General features: G+C 34.9%; 1 long non-coding RNA gene across 2 annotated transcripts in view; it reads left to right on the top strand.

The window, feature by feature from the left end:
* Positions 1-24,145, top strand: part of LOC149747883 (uncharacterized) — a 904,363-nt gene that overhangs the window by 789,081 nt on the left and 91,137 nt on the right. For both annotated transcript variants that reach the window (XR_016395104.1, XR_016395105.1), the window contains one exon: positions 20,944-21,007. This is a non-coding gene — a long non-coding RNA (uncharacterized LOC149747883). The remainder of the gene's footprint in view (positions 1-20,943; positions 21,008-24,145) is intronic.

Genomic DNA, 24,145 nt, shown 5'->3' with positions numbered 1-24,145 from the left:
GCCCTACACTAAGGATTGTGTTACAGACACTGAAAGGACTTTCAGATTTTAAAAAGAAAACTACAGACATGACTCTTATCACTGTAAGTCAAAAGTACAGTGCAAGACTAACAATCAGAAGTGGACGGGGATGACAAGATCTAATTATTTCCACCTCTGATCCAGGTTTCTCAAATTGATTCATTGCTAGTGCCCACTAGGGAATCTTAAGCCCATCATTTGCCCCTTACATAAATCCCTTTCATTGTTCCCATAATAATCAGGCTGGCACTGCTATAATTTGAAACAGTGGTTTCATGGAGTCTTATTTTTCACACTAGCTATAAGAATTCTTTGAGACACCTGGACCATACTATCCTTTGATTTTTTTTCTAAGGCCCAAGGGTGAATCATGAAAGCAAAAGAGTAATGATTCCATGCATGGCAAACTAAAGACACTTATAACCCCTTTGCTGTAACATTCCCGGAGGGTTGATGTAAATACATTAATCATTCTGCCAGGAGCTAAATTTATATTCTAGTTTGCACAATTGCATCATGACAAGCAAGGTACTGTATGTTTCAAGACATCGTACTTAATTAAGGCTTTTTAACAGGTCTTCTTTCCTTCTTTGGAAGAAGAATTTAAAACATTTAACATAATGTGATCTGGCTTCCTGAAGTTTACTATAATTTGTTTGGGCAAATTAAACAAAAACTATTATAACTGTTTTGTAGATTCTCATTATTTTTCTAAAATATAAACCAGAAATATGAATTAGAGCCACTTCCTCAATGAAAACCTCTGATAGATTCCCATAACTAATGCCATTTATTATAACAATGTTAAATAACACAATTGTATTGTTTTTGCAATATAATATTATAATTGTAAAGTTATTAATATAATTACATACCTGTTAATTATGGATTTATACATTTTATTATATATATAATTAGCAACTTCCCAGATACACAATTAACAAGCACAATGATAAAACTCTTGAGAGAGGAGCATATAGTACATCTCTTGAAAGAGTTGAAAGATCTATGTAAGTTTCCTTAAAAGTTTGTCTCTATGACAAATTCAAAATATGCACAATCTCCATATATCTATTTATACACTGGATTATGGTTTAAAAGTACTATGTGGTTAATGCTACTCCTTATAGATACTCTAAGAATAATTTTTAAATAATTAAGTAAATAAATGCTCAGAAGCAGATATAATTCATACACATAATTACTATCTCCCTGTCACATATGTGTCAACATTTATGAATTAGGAGGCACAACTTACACCTGATCACATTTGTTCATTTATTCTCTTGGATAAAAGAGTAATCCCATATAAAACCTTCTGAGCTGCTCCTTGGGGAAATATACATTGGTATTTATACGTATGCAGATGGATAGCTGGTGGGTGGGAGAGAGGTTGTTCACTGGGCTATGAGTAATAGCAGCCTTGACCTCTCCTCTTACAGTCAAGACAAGGTGGAACCAGCGAGGCAGAAAATTCCTGGGGTGCTGCCATGGCATTTATTGTGCCTGGAGTCGTTATGTATGAAATGGGATCAGCCTGGGATCATGAACCTGGTATGGCCCATATGTCTGGGTTGTGTCTACAGTGCTCAGAGTATTCGAAGTAGAGAGGCAAGGCCAGTACCTGCCACTGGAGTCATTGGTGTACCTGGGCCTTTAGTAGAGCATGAATAGCTAATATATCCAGGTCATCAATGAGTGCAGTAAAATCAGTTTTCTCCATTCAGTCAGGATGTCAGTCAGACATCTGGATGGAGTGCAGGCTCCAAAAGGATCTAGGTCTACCTGTTTCCTATACTTGGCCTTTTGTGTCCCTCCCAAACCATGACCTGAGCCTCTGTTGATGTTAGTCCCAGCAAAAATCTATATCACTCTCTTTGCCTGCCTACTCCCATCTTATTCCTCACACACAGCTCTACGTAGAATCTTGCCCGTAACCGTGGGGCCCATAACTACTGCAGCTCTGGACTTCATGTTCTGGAGACCAGAGAGTGGTGGCCTAGATGGCTAATGACTTCTCAGTGTGGGCTCCATATGTAGGCAGTCTGGGGTCAAGTCCCAGTTATGCTACTGTTGGTTAGGGAATTTTGAAGGAAGTAACATAACATCTTTAAGGCTCAGTTAACTTATCTTTAAAGTGAAGAAATTAATAATATCTATTTCATAGATATTAGATATGAGACCATAAATAATGCCTAGCTCCATGCTTGGTACTGAATAAGCAATGAAGAAGTGAAGTGATAGTTGTCTTCTTTTCTTTTATCCCTCAACATAAAACATTCTTCTCCCAACATTCATCTGAGCATGGTTTTTCCATAGTCACTAGGTGGTTACACACTCATCCCTAGACTGAGAACATGAACCCGGGGAAACAATGGAAACCATTTCGTTGGAAACCTGTATTTCCATCCCCATCTGCTCCTCACTGCTGTCTACATTCCTTCCACTCTGAGCCTCTGATTTTCTTCCCACAGCTCTTCCACACCACTCTTTTCTTGCTTTCACCTCTTCCCTACGTTGAAACTCCTCTTAGACTCACCTCAAATATCTGCTCTGTAAAATCATCACTGACCTCAGGAAGAGTTGAGGTCTCTCATTTGTGTCCTCAGAATTCTGTGTACAGACTCCTCTAAGCACTCCTCATACGAAAATTATTTAATTCTTCTGTGAATTTAAGGAGATGTCCATCTAATGACTGCCTTTTATGTTTTAATTCTTAGGAATATAAACATCTTCCTCTGAAAATAAGGATAAGTCAGCATTAATATCACAGTTTCACAAACTTTTAAGTCACAAACTTAAAACACGTACTTTAAATGGCACAGCAATGAATACCCAAAGCAGCAAAAAAAAAAAAAAAAAAGTTCCTAAAGCAGTCAACATTTTACACAACTTCTTTCAAAGTCATATATCATAGGCTTTTATAATACATAATTAATTATATAATTATAACAGCAATGAAAATTGGCATCACCAGTTTGGGGAACAAACACAACTGACTCTTGGTAAGCACAACTTGTGGGAGAAAATAGATGTAGGTAAATAAAAGATTAGCTTGCAGGTTGACTACGAGCATTAACTATTCTGTGGGCATCACTCAGCTATGTTTTGCACAGGGAAGAGAAATCTTTATTTGAGACCGATAATGCGTTAATTATACTTAACACTGGATGAAAACACCAGGGTGGGGTAAACTTATTTATTTGTATAATTCCTATAAAACTACATGAACAATTTATGAACATTGAATTTAGATGTGCCACGAGAATATTAGTCCAGGTCATTCTGTTAGGTGAATAAGTCCAAGTTAGAATGGAGAATGGCAACTGTCTGATGGGATCTGACATAAGATGAGGAGAGATGGTGGACACTAGGAGAGGAGTCTGGGTTCCAGGCCCCATGTCATTGGCACAGGCCATGCAATGAGCCTCTGGTTCCTACCTGCAAATTAGGGATCCCATCTGCCTTTCTAACACATGATTAAATGAGATGGTAAATGTGGAAACCTTACAAAAGCTGAAGGTAACAATGAGAAAAATGTGATTATTATATTTTACACATTATATTTAATCTATTTAAAAACCAGCTTTTAAAATGGAAAAGGACCGTACGTGGTTTTAAAATACGTCCATTTAAAATCTTTTATGGGGCCTCAATATCCATAGTAGATAATACCAAAGAGATAACATCCAGATCCAGCTGATCTATGTGAGAAAAGCCCAGGGTCCTACTTCCTGAGGCTTTCTCTCATCCTGTCAGGCAGCCCTTAAGGCATCTTAACTCTCTCCTAAGACTCCACAAAATTCAATTTAACACCAGAGATCCAGGCCAACACTCAAGTTTTGCAGATAAGGAGTCTGAGGGCCAGAAAGGCCAAGCAACAAATCTGTGGAGACTTGGGGCATTAGAAAGGCTGTGATTTCACTTTCAGTAGGTCCTATTTTTTTGACAATTTGCTCACGTAGTGCCTTCTAATAAAGAGCTCTACTTAACGCGTTACTGTTCTCACTGGTTCACTGAAAGGTTACTGCCAGCACATGAACAGATGAGGAAAGCAGCATGCATGGTCAGAATACAGCACATGCACCTAAGGCAGCCACCTTGGATAGATGACTCATTCTCTACATGACACTCAGGCACCTGCCATGTGCCAATACTACACATATTTTGCTCCATTTTTTTATAAGCCAAATTTGTTTATATAAAATGTCAAGATGATGAAATTTCTTTTTTTATTGAAGTATAATTGATTTACAATGTTGTGTTAATTTTTCCTGTATAACAAAAGTGACTCAGTTTTATATATATATATATATATATATATACACACACACAGACATATATATATTCTTTTTTATATTTTTTTCCATTATGTTTTATCCTAGGACATTGAATATAGTTTCCTATGCTATATAGTAGAACCTTGTTGTCCATCCATTCTATATGTAATAGTCTTCATCTATTAACCTCGAGATGATGAAATTTCTTAATTTCTTCTGGGAATTTTTTGAGTAGTAGAGACAAAGCACATAATTTCTATTTTTACAGATAGCACTATGTAATTCTAGATTCTAGTCTCAATCATGCTGTCTCTCTCATACATACACACACACTTACACAGACATAAACACCCAAGGCAAAAAAAAAAAAATGCTCAAATGGTTAAGGTAAACAATTTTCTCAAAATACTATACCATGCCCTAGTACATCAGTCCTGGACATTTAACGAGTAGAAAGGGTTATTTCAAGCTATCCCAAACTAGAAAGAGTTATCACATATCCAACACAAGACATTCGTATGTTTTAATTTTTCACATTAGCAGACTTCCTTGTGAAAAGTGTCACTTCTGTTCTAATAAATTTAATAAAAAGTATTTAAATGTTTAGAATAATAAGACCCAAATTAGGAATATGTATTTTATATGAATAGCTCAACTTTGTTAAAAGAATACAGTTGGTTCATTTTTTAATGTGGGAAAAGTTTGAGTAAAACAAGAGGAGCCTTAAGGGAATGGAACTTAAATATGCCTGGAAATAATACTTTAGGAAAAAGGGGAACATTTTTGACCCAGTGGGAGAAACTAGAATTAAATTTATGTTGTAAAAATATAAACAAAGGATAGAATCCAATGTGGTTAACTAGGATGTAACTGTAGAAAAGGAAATTAGCAAAGGAACTTTAAAGCACAAACAATGTGGTAAGGGAACAATTTTGAATACATATTATAAAAATAAGCAAACCTAAATGGAAAAGGATAATTAAGAAACAAATGAGAATAGACAGTATGAAAGTCAATTAAAATTTTGCCAATGATTTAAAATGAGTTTGATAATATGTGGGAGTCAGCAGTTACATCTTTGGCAAGCCTTGATGAAAAATTATTTGTTCATTGTAATTGGACTATTTTCCTCATGAAAAACTGTATTTTGAATATTTCCTTTTATTGATAATTGAATTAATGATAACTCCCCCCCCAACTCCCCAATACTTGACTAGGTTCTCCTGTTCAGAAACCTGCTTCCAGCTTCTCAGGCAGTTTCACTAAATAGATGCAATTAAGTAAAATATTTTTCACACTTTCAAGTATCTTTATCCTGAAATTTGTCAAGTCAACTAATTCTTTCTTCTCTCTATTTCTCTTTGCTTTCTCCAGCATTCACTTTCTCTTTATTTATTCTCTGCTAGAATATGTGCCCCATCCTGTTTTTCTTTCTCTGTTCCTGGAAATCAAGATGGAGAAGCAAGCCTACCTTGGCTTACTTGATCATGTAACACATTTGAGTATAATTAAATGACTTCTTTCGTGCTGTATAATGTCCCAGATGTCAGTTCTGATTTAGATATATTTAGGACTCATCTTGAGCTAATAATGAATTAATTTCTCATCCTAATGAACTAAGTTCATTGTATACTAACTTGGGACCAGTTAGAATGCATCATATCATACTTTTCTTTGAAAATGTTTTCCTAAAAATGTTTTGTGAGTTTAGGATAGATTAAGAGAAATTCTTTTATTAGGGAATATTATCACTCTCAATTAACCAATATTTATTGAAACCCTACCTCTCAATTATAGCAACTGTGGATGATAGATACAAAGATCAGATACTTTATCAAGAGAGACAAATATGTATTCTCACAACTCTGTTGCAAAGTAAACAATGATACATTTTATAAAGTAGACCCAGTGCAAGGGCTGTGAAAGAAACTTTGCTCCCTGTGCATGAGTTTTTCTCACACTGTGTATCCTCATTTGGTGGAGTCCTGTGTCTCCTGTATTGTTCAAAGATTTTCTTCACAATGGCCCTTAAACAATGAAAAATTGACTGGATTGGCAGTCTTCCAGTTTCTTTCTCCCAGGGGCATTGGGTGGGGGGCATAGGCGGAGGGAGAATTTAAAATTTTATTCTGCTTCATTTTTAACCAATGACCTCTATTCTCCGGAAACAGGGAAATGCATAACCCTGAGCTGCTAATTGGCCTTATTCCCTTATGTTATTCATGGGAAGAAATGTTCTGCTTTTTCATAATAAAACAAAAGCTCATATTTTAAATGCTTTCTAACCATTATAGTTCCAGTATGTGAAGGATCCTATGATTAACTGAATATAAAGTAGATATGATTTGGAATTTCATTTATCACATCAAGTGACTTTGTGTTTTGTTCTATACTACAATTAGAACACCACATAGAACAAAGATTTCAGCAGTGGAAATATTCTGGGATTATCCTTTATGGCTAGGACTAGAATGAGATGACTGAGGAACTTGTCTTGGACATAAAGTATAGAGAGGTGCTGAAAAATTCAGTAATTAAGATAAATAATATATAGTGCAAGATTTATAAAAATAAAAACTAACCTAGAAAATACATAATGAACAAAATATCACAATTAAAATAAAGACAGATTAGTGTTGATGATTTTTCCTTTTGCCTCAAACTATGGCTCAGCACAGCACTGGCATTGTCTCTGAAACTTCAATGTCAATGGCCAATATTGAATTGGTTATTCAGTCAAGATTCATCTGTTCGGTTAAAGACATGCTAAGTGGCTAGATCTGCAGTGATATGGTTATTGAGAAAGTTTATCATTTTGGTCCCCAATTTATTTTGCCTTGAACTGATGAAATTGACAAATCATTTTAATGACATGTAGACTTTACCATACTTATTCTTCTTTCTCAGTTTTGCAGTTCCTCTTTTTACTTTTTTCCTCTTGTGGTTTCATTTCTTATGCAAATGATGTCTGACCTTTTGGAGGACTACTTTCATTATATGTTGTAACAGATTTTTGATGGTTCACTGGTAGAACTTTGCTGACTTACTTCCTCTCCAGATTTTTTAAAATCCACTAATAATACAAGGGAAGCGATAGGTCAAAATTTTAAAGCCTTGATTATAAACCTAAATTTGAATTTCCTCTGGAGATGATTTCTTATCATTTCTGAAATTTAGTATTTTTTATCACAACGGACAATGTGTAGCTTTTTTTTTCAAAATGAATGATCATAATTTAGTAGTGAGACAGAAATACTTCTAGTAGGGTATAATTGCTGGTGTAGCATTTTTAATGCTAAACACCTCAGTTGCATACACTCCTCTTAAAATTCCAGACGAAACCAAATCATCCAGCTCTGAAACTAGCTTCAAATATCACAGCACTTGAAATAATAAAGAGTAAGAACCTTCCAACAGTACAATCGTCATTCCTCCGTCCCTTCTTTTGCTATACTGTTCTCATACAATTTACTTTTACATATACTATAAACTCAAAATACATTGCTACTATTTTTGCTTTAGATATACAATTTTTTTTTTTTTTTTTCGGTACGCGGGCCTCTCACTGCTGTGGCCTCTCCTGTTGCGGAGCACAGGCTCTGGACGCGCAGGCTCAGCGGCCACGGCTCACGGGCCCAGCTGCTCGGCGGCATGTGGGATCTTCCTGGACCGGGGCATGAACCCGTGTCCCCTGCATCAGCAGGCGGACTCTCAATCACTGCGCCACCAGGGAAGCCCTAGATATACAATTTGAAAATAAATAAAAGATAATAAAAATGTCTCTTATATTTACCTGCATTTTAGCCATTTCCAGAGATCTTCATTTTTTGTATATACTTAGGTTTCTGTCTGGTATTATATTGCTTCTGCCTATAGAACTTACTCTAAAACTTCTCATAGAGTAGTTCTGCTGATAATAATTCTATGCTTTTGTTTGTCTGGAAGAGGCTTTACTTCCCCTTTATTTTGACGTTTTCTCTGATTATAGAATTCTAGGTTTAGTTTAATTTTTTTCCTTTCAGTACTTTAAAAGTGTCACTCCAGACTTCTGGCTTGTATAGTTTCTGACAAGAGAGCTTCTGTAATTCCTATCTCTGTTCTTCTGTAAGTAATGTAAAACTGCACATAGAGACCCACTTGTCTCCCAAGAAGACTCCTCTAGTATTATTAAACTTGGCACTCAGCATGCTTGGATAGATTTGAATCCATTCAGAGATAAATAAACAGAAAAATAATGAGATTAAATGTGGGACTTGTGCAAATTTTTGTCAAAAAAAAAAAACACACACATAAAGCATGCAAAAGATAGATGAGGAGACAAGATATTTTGATTGCATACCCCAATACAGAGAAAAAAATTTGGATAAAAACTTCATTGAACTTTGAAGGAAATTAAAGGAAACATAGATGAGAGAGAGAGAGAGGTAGAAATGAAGACACTGTCGCTCTTAAATGCTACGCATCTTTTGATTAGGAAAAGGGAGTGTAAGTACAGCAGTCCCAGTGCCTCAAGTGGCTTCCAAGTGCTTTCATCCTGTGCCAGTTGAAATTAGGGAATTATGAAGCTGTTTACCAACATTACCTTTATATAATTTCCCTTAACATGTCGGGTCTCTCTCAGGAAGTAGGATTATATGATTAGAAATATCTATAAATTAGAAATCATATAATCTATACATTAAAAATATAATCACCTTTCATACAGATTCCACTATATCTGGCAGAAATTCCTTTATGTATATATTTGGCACTATTCCCTAATTTTGAAACCAATGAAGTGGCTGCCACCTTTTTCATTTCTCCTTGATCATTTCAGTCTGGAAGAGGAATGTGTAATCCCCTTTGCCGCTTTCCCAGAAGTTTGTATAACTGATTAAAAACAAAACACCACCACCAGCAAAAAGAAAGACTGTATCTTTTGTAAAGTTTAGAATCTGTGATCACTGCAATAATCAACATTAATTAATAAACATTATAATTTTTAATTAATAAACAAAAACATCTGCTTTGTAGTTTGGGCTTTAATTTAAAAATTTGGATATCTATTGATATAGCATCTTAATTATAAAAATTAGAAAATATAGGTTAGTGAAAACAAGAAAATAAAGTTACCAGCAATCACCATTCAGGGCTAACCGTTGTTGACCTGTTAGTCTGGTGCCTTTAAACTTTTGGAAAATCTGTTTGTCACCCCTACCTCCCCAAATTAACAAAATATTATGAATATTTTCCCAGGTAAATTGTTCCCTAAGGACACCTCCACATTATTTCACATTCACTATTGTGATGTTAGACATTTTCCAGTTATTTGCTACAGCTATATCTTATTTTCTTGATTCTGTTTTAAGCTATTCAAAATGGTTTCTATTAAAATTTTCTCCATCCCCACATCAGTACTCTTGTGCTTTATAGAAGCCATTTGTCAAATAAAGATCTGATTGTTTTGACTGGAAGACAAGCAATGAGTTTTTAAGATTCTCATTTAAATCAAATAGGGGCCTATTCATATGGACTTCTCACATCTATATAGGAATTGAAGTTATCTTTTAGGATGCCTGAATGTTCATCATTATAATCAACTTAGTTGTTGAAGAGCATTACATCTTCAGCAGCTCATACTAAATAAATAAAACAGAAGTTTCAGGTCAATACATGTACTTGTGTCTTAAGAGATGTACCTCCAGATGGCACTTTATAAAAATAATACTCATCTGTAAACTCAGAGTAATATATGAAACCAATTGACTTCTCTAGTCTCATCAATACTGCGGATGATAAAATCTTCTGTATCTGTTATATATGGGTAAAAATGGAATCTCATTAATTGTTTTAATTTGTGTTTTTCTGATCACAGGTGAAAATGGATATTTTTCTAATTATAAAGTATTTAGTCAATACTTGTGCTGTTTTTATTGAAATATTTCCTTATTGATTGGTATTTTTTTAATTTATGAAAGGTAAATCTTGATAGTTAAAAACATAAATGTGATTTATGCTTTCTTATTTCTTGCTTCAGTATCATGCTAAGGAAGTCATTCCATCCCCCACAATTATAAAAATTCATCACCTGAATTTTCTTTGCATATTTCAGTATTCAACATATACTTCAAATATATTTTATATATATATATATATATATATATATATTTTTTTTTTTTTTTTTTTTTTTTTTGCGGTACGCGGGCCTCTCACTGCTGTGGGCTCTCCCTTTGCGGAGCACGAACCCGTGTCCCCTGCATCAGCAGGTGGACTCTCAACCACTGCGCCACCAGGGAAGCCCTATTTTATATTTTTAATACATAAATAATAAGCCCATAAGGAATTTATTCTGTGTAATGAATTTGTAATGTATAGCGTTAAGATATGATTTTAACTGTTTTTTAAAATTTTTTTAAATTTTACTGAAGAATAGTTGATTACAATGTTGTGTTAATTACTGCTATATAGCAAAGTGATTCAGTTATACATATATATTCTTTTTTGTATTCTTTTCCATTCTGGTTTATCCCAGGATATTGAATATAATTCCCTGTGCTATAGAGTAGGATCTTGTTGTTTATCCATCCTCTATAGAATAGTTTGCCTCTGCTAATCCTTCCCTCCCAGGCTTCCTCCCCCTTGGCAATCACAAGTCTGTTCTCTATGTCTGTGAGTTTGTTTCTGTTTCACAGATATGCTCATTTGTGTTGTATTTTAGATTCCACATATAAGTGATATCATATGGTATTTGTCTTTCTCTTTCTGACTTATTTCGCTTAGTATGATAATCTCTAGGTCCATCCATGTAGCTGAAAATGGCATTATTTCATTCTTTTTATGGCTGAGTAATATTCCATTGTATATATGTACCACATCCTCTTTATCCATTCCTCTGTTGATGGGCACTTAGGTTGTTTCCATGTCTTAGCTATTGTAAATAGTGCTGCTATGAACATAGAGGAGTGACTTTAAGTGTTCTGAGTATTGGCTATTCTCAAGTGGGTAGCTTGTTTTACTGAGTATTCCATCCTTTGCTCAAGTATTTGAAATATAACTTTCACTATATACTAAATTCAGGCTTAGTAGTCTACCCTATTGTTCTAGATCTACTCCTACAGTAATACCACACTTCTTTAATAGATGTAGTTTTATAATACACATCTAATTGAAAACTTTTGGATATAATTGCAGATTCACATGCAGTTGTAAGAAATAATACAGAAAGAAATATGATTAGTTTTCCCTAATCATAACACCTTGCAAAATTATAGTCCATTATCACAACTAGTATATTAAAATGTTTACCATCCATGAATCTTATTCAGCTTTCCTCAATTTTATTTGTATTCTTTAATGTATTCTTCAGTGTATCTTGACTGTGTGTATTTAGTTCTATGCAATGTTATCACATGTATATATCACCACAGTCAAGATATTTAGCAGTTCTATCACCACAAAGATTCCTCAGGTTTCCCTTTTATACCCATATATACCTTCCCATCTTCCTACCCCACTCCCATTCCTGACCCCTGTCAATCACTATTCTGTTCTCTATCTCCAACATTCTGGTGAGGATGCAGAGAAACTGGATCACTCATTCATTGCTGATGGGGATGTAAAATGGCACAGCCACTCTGTAAAACATGTAATTACCATATGACCTAGCAATTTCACACTTGGGCATTTATCTCAGATAAATGAAAACTTATATTCATATAAAAATTTATACACACAGGTTCATAGCAGCTTTATTCATAAAAGTACTCAGTAATAAGAAGGAATTATTGATACACACCTGAATGAATCTTTGGGAAAATATGCTGAGTAAAAAAAAGCCAGTTCCCAAAGATTACATACTGTATGATTCCATTTGTGTAACATTTTGAAATGAAAACATTTTAGAGATAATGCAATTCAATATCTGTTAGTGCATGACCCTTATCATGTTTTTTTAGCATTTTTCTGCCTAATCTCACAACTTTAAAAATTCTGATCAAATTATCAAATCTTTTTTACCTTATTTTCCAATTACTGAGTTGTGATATAGCTGAATTGCTATATTAAAATCAGGAATTTGACCCTATGATACTAAATATTGTCATATATATGACTTAATGAGTATCTCTAGTTCAAATGTTCTTTTATGTTGCTCAGTAGAATTCATGGATTCACCCATGGTGATCTTGCATATTTCTTATTAAGTAGATTTTGAGTCACTTCCTGAAAATGTGCTCTTATTAATTTCACTTTTTACTTTTTACATAAATGAAGGACACTAATTTCTGTATATTTATTTTATAAAAACTTACACTATTCATTATGCACTATATATACTAGTTTTTTTTTTTCCCCCTTAATGCTCATGATTATTGAGCACCAAGGTTTGCATATGGGTTAGATACACATTTTTAGAAGATTCGGTTTTCTAGTTATATTATTAAATAATCATTAAAACATCATTTGCATGATGGCTAGTTTTCATTTATATTTGAAATGATAAAATCCTTTGATTATTTACATGCTTTTTAATTCACATCTATAGATGCCAAATTGACATAAAAGACTTTGGTTGTTATTTAGGTTGAATTTCTCTTTGGTCTCTTAGAGTAGACATTGAAAAACATCAAAGTTCTTTGGGAGTTTGGAGCTCAGGTTTGGATTCAGGCACATTTGACTGGGTATCTCACTGGGTATCTCATCAATTGTGAGACCTTGCTCAAGAGATTTAACTTCCACCAGGTCTCAGCCTCCTCATCTATGAAGATGAAAGCATCCATCTTACAATGCTGTTATATAGATTAAATGATTAAATTTAATATAGATTAAATATAAAATATTTGGTAGACAGCCTGATAGAGTTGGAGAGCAATAAACCTGTGTGTGTGTTTGTGTGTGTATTGGTGTATGTGTGTGTGTGTGTGTGTGTGTGTGTGTATATGTAATATAAAAAAGTATTATATGAGAAGATTTATTTTGATGTGATGAGCTGGACTCTTGTTTTAGCTGAAGTCACCCAAGGGCTATAATAAGTATATCTAAAAGATAAAATATATATATTTTTTATTTAGTTAGTTTTTTAATAGATCTTTATTGGAGTATAATTGCTTCACAATACTGTGTTAGTTTCTGCTGCACAAAAAAGCGAATCAGCCATATGCATACACATGTCCCCATATGCCCTCCCTCTTGAGCCTCCCTCCCATTCTCCCTATCTCACCTCTCTGGGTCAGGCAAAGCACCAAGCCGACCTCCCTGTGCTATGCTGCTGCTTCCCACCAGCCAGCTGTTTTACATTCGGTAGTGTATATATGTCGATGCTACTCTCACTTTGCCCCAGCTTTGCCCTCCCACCCTGTGTCCTCAAGTCCCTTTTCTATGTCTACCTCTTTATTCGTGCCCTGCAACTAGGTTCATTAGTACAATTTTTTTTTTTTTTTTTTTTAGATTCCGTGTATATGAGTTACCATACGGTATTTGTTTTTCTCTTTCTGACTTACTTCACTCTGTATGACAGACTCTCGGTCCATCCACCTCACTACAAATAACTCAATTTCATTTCTTTCTATGGCTGAGTAATATTCCATTGTATATATGTGCCACATCTTCTTTATCCATTCATCTGTCAATGGACACTTAGGTTGGTTCCATGTCCTAGCTATTGTAAATAGTGCTGCAATGAACATTGTCATACATGTCTCTTTTTGAATTATGGTTTTCTCAGGGTGTATGCCCAGTAGTGGGATTGCTGGATTGTATGGTAGTTCTATCTTTAGTTTTTTAAGGAACTTCCATAGTGTTTTCCATAGTGGCTGTATCAATTTACATTCCCACTAACAGTGCAGGAGGGTTCCCTTTTCACCACACCCTTTCCAGGATTTACTGTTTCTACATTTTTTGATAATGGCCATTCTGACCTGCGTGAGGTGATACCTCATCATAATTTTGATTTGCATTTCTCTAATAATTAGTGATGTTTAGCATCTTTTCATGTGCCTCTTGGCTATCTGTATGTCTTCCTTGGTGAAATGTCTATTTAGGTCTTCTGCCCATTTTTTAACTGGATTGTTTGGCTTCTTTCATATTGAGCTCCATGAGCTGTTTGTATATTTTAGAGATTAATCCTTTGTGTGTTGATTCTTTTGCAAATGTTTTCTTCCATTCTGAGGGTTGTCCTTTTGTCTTGTTTATGGTTTCCTTTGCTGTGCAAAAGCTTTTAAGTTTAATTAAGTCCCATTTGTTTATTTTTGTTTTTATTTCCGTTACTCTAGGAGGTGGGTCAAAAAAGATCTTGCTGTGGTTTATGTCAAAGAGTGTTTTTCCTGTGTTTTCCTCTAAGAGTTTTATAGTGTCTGGTCTTACACATACGTCTTTAATCCATTTGGAGTTTATTTTTGTGTATGGTGTTAGGTAGGGTTCTAATTTCATTCTTTTACATGTAGCTGTCCAGTTTTCCCAGCACCACTTATTTAAGAGGCTGTCTTTTCTCTATTGTATGCTCTTGCTTCTTTTGTTGTAAACTAGGTGCCCACATGTGCGTGGGTTTATCTCTGGGCAATCTATCTTGTACCACTGATCTATATTTCTGTTTTTGTGCCAGTACCATACTGTATTGATTACTGTAGCTTTGTGGTATAGTTTGAGGTTGGGGAGCCTGACTCCTCCAACTCTGTTTTTCTTTCGCAAGATTGCTTTGGCTGTTCGGGGTCTTTTGTGTTTCCATATGAATTGTAAAATTTTTTCTTCTAATTCTGTGAAGAATGCCATTGGTAATTTGATAGGGATTGCCTTGAATCTATAGGTTGCTTTGGGTAGTATAGTCATTTTCACAGTATTGATTCTTCCAATCCAAGAACATCATATATTTCTCCATCTGTTTATGTCATCTTTGATTTCTTTCACCAGTGTTTTATAGTTTTCTGAGTACACATGTTTTGCCTCCTTATCCAGGTTTATTCCTAGGTATTTTATTCTTTTTGTTGCAGTGGTAAATGTGAGTGTTTCCTTAATTTCTCTTTCTGATTTTTCATTGTTGGTGTATAGGAATGCCAGAGATTTCTGTGCATTAATTTTGTATCCTGCAACTTTACCAAATTCACTGATTAGTTCTAGTAGTTTTCTGGTGGCATCTTTAGGATTTTCTATGTATAGTATCATGTCATCGGCAAACAGTGACAGTTTTACTTCTTTTCCAATTTGTATTGCTTTTATTTCTTTTTCTTCTCTGATTGCTATGGCTAGGACTTCCAAAACTATGTTGAATAAGAGTGGAGAGAGTGGACATCCTTGTCTTGTTCCTGATCCTAGTGGAAATGCTTTCAGTTTTTCACCACTGAGTATGATGCTTGCTGGGGGTTTGTCATATATGGCCTTTATTATGTTGAGGCAGGTTCCCTGTATCCCCATTTCCTGGAGAGTTTTTATCATAAATGGGTGTTGAATTTTTTTCAAAAGCTTTTTCTGTATCTATTGAGATGATCAAATGGTTTTTATTCCTTATTTTGTTAATGTGGTGTATCACATTGATTGGTTTGCACATATTGGAGAATCCTTGAATCCCTGGGATAAATCCCACTTGATCACCGTGTATGATCCTTTTAATGTGCTGTTGGATTCTGTTTGCCAGTATTTTGTTCAGGAAAATGATATCTATGTTCATCAGTGATATTGGCCTGTAGTTTTCTCTCTGTGGTATCTTTTTCTGGTTTAGGTATCAGGGTGATGGTGGTTTTGGCATCAGGGTGATGGTGGCCTCGTAGAATGAATTTGGGAGTGTTTCTCCCTCTGCAATTTTTTGGAAGAGTTTGAGAAGGATAGCTGTTAGCGCTTCTCTAAACGTTTGATAGAATTTGCCTGTGAAGCCATCTGGTCCTGGACTTTTGTTTGTCAGAAGATTTTTAATTACAGTTTCAACTTCATTACTTGTGATAAGTCTGTTTATATTTTCTAATTTTTCCTGGTTCAGTCTTGGAAAATTGTCTTTCCAAGAATTTGTCCATTTCTTTGTGGTTGTCCATTTTATTGGCATATAATTGTTTGTAGTAGCCTCTTATAATCCTTTGCATTTCTGCAATGTCAGTTGTGATTTCTCCTTTTTCATTTCTAATTTTATTGATTTGCATCATCTTTTTTTTCTTGATGAGCCTGGCTAAGGGTTTATCAATTTTGTTTATCCTCTCAAAGAACCAACTTTTAGTTTTATTGATCTTTGCTATTGTTTTTCATTTCTATTTCATTTATTTCTGCTCTGATCTTTATGATTTCTTTCCTTCTACTGACTTTGGGTTTTCTTTGTTCTTCTTTCTCTAGCTGTTTTAAGTGTAGGGTTAGATTGTTTATTTGAGAGTTTTCTTGTTTCTTGAGGTGAGAATGTACTGCTGTAAACTTCCCTTAGAACTGCTTTTGCTGCATCCCATAGGTTTTGGGTCGTCGTGTTTTCATTGTCATTTGTTTCTAGGTATTTTTTTATTCCTTCTTTGATTTCTTCAGTGATCTCTCGGTTATTTAGTAGCACACTGTTTAGCCTCCATGCATTTGTGTTTTTTACCATTTTTTTTCCTGTAATTGATTTCCAGTCCAATAACATTGTGGTCAGAAAAGATGCTTGATATGATTTCAGTATTCTTAAATTTACCAAGGCTTGATTTGTGACTCAGATGTGATCTATCGTGGAGAATGTTCCATGTGCACTTGAGAAGAAAGTGTATTCTGCCACATTTGGGTGGAATGTTCTATAAATATTAGATCTATCTGTTCTGTTGTGTCATTTAAAGCTTGTGTCTACTTATTTATTTTCTGTTTGGATGATCTGTCCATTGGTGTAAGTGAGGCGTTAAAATCCCCTACTATTATTGTGTTACTGTCGATTTCTCCTTTCATGGTTGTTAGCATTTGCCTTATGTGTTGAGGTGCTCCTTTGTTGGGTGCATAAACATTTATAATTTTTATATCTTCTTCTTGGATTGATCCTTTGATCATTATGTAGTGTCCCTCCTTATCTCTTGTAATAGTCTTTATTTTAAAGTCTATTTTATCTGATATGGGTATTGCTACTCCAGCATTGTCTTGATTTCCATTTGCAAGGAGTATTTTTTTCCATCCCTTCACTTTCAGCCTGTATGTATCCCTAGGTCTGAAGTGAGTCTCTTGTAGACAGCATATATGTGGTTTTTTTTGTATCCATTCAGCCAGTCTGTGTCTTTTGGTTGGGGCATTTAATCCATTTACATTCAAGATTATTGTCTATATGTATGTTCCTATTACCATTTTCTCAATTGTTTTGGGTTTGTTTTTGTGGGTCTTTTTCTTCTCTTGCATTTCCTGCTTAGAGAAGTTTCTTTAACATTTGTTGTAAAGCTGGTTTGGTGGTGCTGAATTCTGTTAGCTTTTGCTTGTCTAAAAAGCTTTTGACTTCTCCGTCGAATCTGAATGAGATGATTGCTGGGTAGAGTAATCTTGGTTGTGGGTTTTTCTCTTTCATCACTTTAAGTATATCATATCACTGCCTTCTGGCCTGCAGAGTTTCCACTGAATAATCAGTTGATAACCTTCTGGGGATTCCTTTGTATGTTATTTTTTTTTTTCCCTTGCTGCTTTTAATATTTTTTCTTTGAATTTAATTTTTGTTAGTTTGATTAATATATGTCTTGGTGTGTTTTTCCTAGGGTTTATCCTGTATGGGACTCTCTGTGCTTCCTGGACTTGGGTGACTATTTCCTTTCCCATGTTAGGGAATTTTTCAGCTATAATCTCTTCAGATATTTTCTCAGTCCGTTTCTTTTTCTCTTCTTCTTCTGGGATCCCTGTAATTCGAATGTTGGTGCATTTAGTGTTGTTCCAGAGGTCTCTGAGATTGTTTTCTATTCTTTTAATTCTTTTTTCTCTGTACTGCTCCTTGGCAGTTATTTCCACCATTTTGTCTTCCAGCTCATTTATTCGTTCTTCTGCCTCAGTTATTCTGTTACTGATTCCTTCTAGTGTATTTTTCATTTCAGTTATTGTGTTGTTCATGTCTGTTTGTTCTTTATTTCTTCTAGATCTTTGTTAAACATTTCTTGTATTTTCTCAATCCATGCCTCCTTTTTATTTCCGAGATTCTGGATCATCTTTACTATCATTACTCTGAATTCTTTTTCAGGCAGATTGCCTATTTCCTCTTCATTTATTTGGTCTTGTAGGTTTTTACCTTATTCCTTCATCTGTGACATATTTTTTTGCCATCTCATTTTTTTTTTTTTTTTTTTTTTTTATCAGTGGGATTGTGTTCCTGTCTTACTGGTTGTTTGGCCTGATGCTTCCAACACTGGGGATTGTAGGCTGTTGGGTCGATCTGGGTCTTGGTGCTGAGATGAGGAACTCCGTGAGAGCTCACTCCAATGAATATTCCCTGGGGTCTGAGTTTCTCTGTTAGTCCAGTTGTTCAGACTTGGAGCTCCCACTGCAGGAGCTTCAGCCCAACTCCAGGCTCGTAAACTAAGATCCCACAAGCCACCTTGGGCAGAGAAAAAACTAACAAACAAAAAAAATACAACAATAGCAAAGTAAAAAATAAAATTAGACTAGGAAAGTAGCAGCTATGTTAAAAAGAATATAAAAATAAAAATATAGATGGATCAACAACCGGAAGGTACATCAGTACCACAATAGTAAAAAATAGGAGGAGGGAAAAAAAAAAAGGGGGGGTGCGAGGCCTTGGCTGTGGTGGGGCCTAAGCAAGGGTGAGGTTTGGGTGGTGGGTGGGGCCAATGCTCAGGACCCACAGGGCTGGAAAAGGCCTTGGGGGCTGTGGGGGGTGAGGCTTAGGCTCAAGGAACAGAGGGGTCCAGGCGTGCCCCCCACCCCTGGTCTCAGAGGGCAGGGGACCTCACCTGGGTGCCCAGCAGGCTTCCTGGGCTCAAGTGGGCAGGGCAAACACCCTCCTCTCCTCTCCTGCTTCCTCCAGTCTGGGAGGGCTCCTCCTGCCTTCCTCTCCTGATCTCCCTGGCCTCATTCCTATGCCCCCAAGGACCATCCCATCTCCTTGGGCATCAGAGTCACCCCCAGAAGTTGGCAGGCACCCTAGTTGTGGGGAGATGCTAACTCCATGTCTTCCCACATCGCCATCTTGACTCTGCCTCTATATATGTTTTATTAAAGTATAGTTCATTTACAATGTCATGTTAGGTTCAGGTGTACAGCATGGTGATATATATATATTTCAGATTATTTTCCCTTATAAAATATTGTTATTACAGAAGGTTGTTACAAAATATCAAGTGTAGTTCTCTGTGCTATACCATAGGTCCTTGTTGGTTATCTATTTTATATATAGTAATGTATGTATGTTAATCCCAACCTCCTAATTTATCCCTCACCCCCTTTCCCCTTTGGTAACCATAAGTTTGCTTTCTATGTCTGTAAGTCTCTTTCTGTTTTGTAAATAAGTTTGTGTCTTTTTTTTAAGATTCAACATATAAGTGATATCATATAATATTTGTCTTTCTCTGACTGACTTCAGTTGGTATGATAATCTCTAGGTCCATCCATGTTGCTACAAATGGCATTATTTAATTCTTTTTTGTGGCCGAGTGATATTCCATTGTATATATATGTACTACATCTTCTTTATCTATTCCTCTGTTGATGGACCTTTAGGTTGCTTCCATGACCTGGCTGTTGTAAATAGTGCTACAGTGAACAGTGGAGTGCATGTATCTTTTTGAATTACGATTTTCTCCAGGTATATGCCCAGGAGTTGAATTCCTGGGTCATATTGCATGTATCTTTTCAAATTAGAATTTTCATCTTTTCCAGATACATGCCCAGTAGTGGTATTGCTGGATCTTATGGTAATTCTATTTTTAGTTTTTTTAAGGAATGTCAGTACTATTTTCCAAAGTGGCTGCACCAATTTACACTCCCACCAACAGTGTAGGAGGGTTTCCTTTCTCCACACCCTCTCCAGCATTTATTATTTGTAGACTTTTTCATGGTAGCCATTCTGACAAATGTGAGATGATATTTCATTGTAGTTTTGATTTGCATTTCTCTAATAATTATTGATGTTGAGCAGAAAAGGTAAAATATATTAATGTTGCTTTTTTTCAGGGAGGTTTTACTATACACACAGGGCCCCCATGAATTGCCATGGAGTTTGTACACAATCCATGTCCTGGAGCACCATTCACACAGACTGCAATGAGATGGTGACCTTTGTGTCTATGACATGCACAATCAGCAGGTCCAAAATTAAGGTGATGTGAGTGATGCAATCAAATATTAAATATTATTTAATATTTAATAAATTAAAATATTAATATTTCAGTGTAAAAGTTTTAAATGTCAGGTAGACATATTTTTGCTTTTGCCTCAGACTCTGCTATAAGTGCATGGCACTGTTTCTGGTCCTGTCTTTGTTTACACTTTTTATATTTCGTTCATGATAAATTTTTGCATTAATTTTTGATTCTTAAAAATATTTGTAAAATATTGCACTAAAATAGTATTTATTATCTTGATTACTGAGTTTTTCGGTGACCCCTTAAATTTTGCACCCAAGGCAAGTGTCACACACTCGCCTCACCCTAGTCCCAAACATTGCAGCTAGTACAACTTTACTCAGTGGATCTATGTATACAGCTGTCATGTGACAATAGTATTGATAATCCCAAACTTTCTCTTCCTCCAGTCATTCCCTTCTCAATAAATGGCACCACCATGTACTCAACCACTCCAGGCCAGAAACCTTACAGGTATGTTTAACTGATCTTTTTTCCTCTACACCTCGCATGTATATAATCCACATGTAATGTGGATATGTGTAATTCACATGTAAGCTAATCCAGCTGATTCTCCCTTCAAAATATATTCTACATCCACGTTTTATTACTTTTACAATCCGCCTTAATTCAAGCCTGGACTAACTGGTGTTTTTTTCTCTCTTAACCCTCACCCTCCTAGTCAAGATGAACCAGAGGGATTTTTATAAAATGTAACTCAGACCATGTCATTCTTTTCATGATCCAGAGAGACATGATTTGTGGCTTACTATACAGTTAGGGTTCATTTTTTACAAATTGCCTCTTAGAATCTAGATTCTAAACAAACATAAAAGTATTTGTATTCCAGTCATCAGAGCCCTCAACTGGCTTCCCCTTCCAATAGAACACAATTCAAATTCCTTTCAATGCCCTAGATCATCACAGAACCTGACTTTAGCCCATCTCTTCCTTGTCGTCTCCAACCACTGACAGCCACCCTCACTCCAATCTAGCCACACTGGCCTACTTCTGTTACACTACCCTGTATTATTCTCCATCAGTTCACTTTTTGGTATTTAATTATAGGTTATCTCTTTATGTGTTTATTGTCTCAGTTGCACAATTGAAAAAAATTGGAAGATAGCCTTATTTAAACTATGTAAATGATAAGGATTACCAGAATGTAATCTTTGCAAGATAGTAATTTGTCTTGTGCTTACTATGGTACTTTTTGCTTGCCTTGAAGATTTTTCTTCATGATTTTTAGCATTCCATTACAAAATATATTTCTTGTAATTTATCTAATATATACTCATATTGTTAGAGGAAAGTTCCTCAAATTATCTAGTCCTGTATTTTTAGAAGCAACTCTTTCTGAGTAATTTCTTTTTAAATAAGAATTTTAGTTTATATCAAATTTAAATGCCAATTAAACAGTGTATAATGGCTAAATTTTTTTAATGTTAAAAAATTATAATTTTTAACAAAAATGCCACCTGAAAATTTTGGAATTGAGAAGAAATACTCTTAAATCTTCAGGTAAACAACACGTTACCTGAAAGTTTCTGTTGGGAGTCTGCAAGTACCAATAATTGTCATAAAAGCTTAATTCTCTACCTTTTAGTTCTCTGTTATCCAGGAGAGACCCTGGCCCCATGTGCTATTAGCACTTGAGGTGTGGATGGTCTGATTTAAGATGTTCCTCAAGTGTGAAATATGTACTAGATTTCAAGGACTTAGCACAAAAGGAAGAGTCTAATTTCACTTAAGAATGATTTGTATTTTACTTGCACATTAAATGATAATATTTTAGACATAGGGGGCTAAATAGAATGCATTTTTAAAATTAAGTTCACATGTTTATTTGTACTTTTAATGTGGCTACTTGAAAATTTAAATGATGTTTATGGCTCCCACAGTATTTCTCTTACCAAGCATGGTAGCTCTATCTACCATTTTCAGATTTTCTACAAATTTAGTCATATTTTTAAAACAGTCTTGAAATATAAACTGGTAATGATTTCATAAACTTTCAAAGTATAACTTCCAAAGAAGCCTTAAATATAAGATAAATGCTATGGGTAGACTTTATGACACTTGTTTTAGAATTTGCTTTGGATAAGAAATGGTTTTAATTTTTGTTCTTATTTACAAATATAGTGCATACCCTTTGTTAAAATTTCAAACAATTTAGACACGCATAAAGTGAAAAGGCAAAAAGTGAACAACTCAGTTCTAACCATTCAGAACAACCTTTATCAATACCACAATATTAGATCTTCAGAATTATTTCAATTATGTACACATATACATATGATTGATTTTTTAGTTAAACTCTTATTCCAAAGGTGAACAAAAGAACTCATCACTGCACCAGTAGCAATATTTCTGAAGTAAACTGATGACTGTATATAAAAAAAAGTAACTATGCAACTATTATGGAATTGATACAAATTACATGTGAGATGCTAAATCTATATCTTGAGAGGTTCCCTTAATTTTTATGAATTTTTTTGTAATGGTATAGCTTGCTTTCTACATATTGTGAAATGTTTTTTAAAAGAACTGTAGTTACTAAGAGAAAACCCTGAGTAGTCTGTATGCATTGCACCAAAATATCCACTTCTAAGAAAAGTTTAAAAATACACTGTGAGAATTCAGTAATTGCAACGAAAACCGACTGAGCAAAGATGAAACCTATTCCTTAAGAAATGTATTAAGATTTGAGGGTGGGGTGGGAACTGAAGAGTTAAAATAAATACATCTTTGACAAGGAGTCATAGATTTAGTTACCATTACTATTTATGAAGGCAGTGCTGATGCTGAACAGCCAAAACACTTCCTCCATCCTCCATGGACTTTGTATTCTTAGAAAGTCATCCTAACTGATGTTGACTGTGAAATCTAATGATAAACTTGGTTTGTTAATCTATAGAGAAAATATTACAATTCTATTCATTTCCCTCTGCATTTTTCAATAATAACATAAAATTATCCAACACTGTGCCATTTTTTTCAGGTTCACATCTACAGACACTGTGAGTTTCTTTTACTGAGTTTTGATACTTACAATTGCTATAAACTGGGAGACAGCATACAAAGTAAAATCTAGTATTAAATCAACTGAGAATTATAGAAGTTTGTAGTTGTTGATTTTATTTTACCTCTTTGAGAGTCATCTGCTTTACTAGTTTTCTCATGGTCTAGCCTAGATCAAATGTGAGAATTGACTTTGAGTTACCTTTTAGTGGCTTAACCGAATATAATTCATCTTTTTACTATTCTGAGAAATTTAAAACCTATAAAACTATTAGATTTAATTCCAGTTTTGATTAACAACCTACTGCCATATACTCCTTTTTAACCAAATAGTGTGTGTATTTATATAGATATAATTATATATATAACTTATATATACTTACCTATAAATATATATATACAATTTTAACATTAAAAACTGTCCATATTGAATATTGTGATTGGCTTACATGTAAAATATAATAGGCATCATCTTAAATTTCATGGAAGCAACTTTGGTGGTAGAAATCTTCCCCTCTTCTTTCTGTGATGACTTGAGCTGTGAGGCTGGGGGTGGGGGTGGAAATGGCAAACAGAAAGCTTCTTGACAGT

Source organism: Delphinapterus leucas, chromosome 12, assembly GCF_059928025.1.
Source record: "Delphinapterus leucas isolate spDelLeu-1000000601 "Yukka" chromosome 12, BTC_Dleu_Yukka2, whole genome shotgun sequence".
Lineage (NCBI taxonomy): Eukaryota > Metazoa > Chordata > Mammalia > Artiodactyla > Monodontidae > Delphinapterus > Delphinapterus leucas.
The sequence above is the reverse complement of the archived record's forward strand: the minus strand, read 5'-3'. Positions and strand labels throughout refer to the sequence as shown.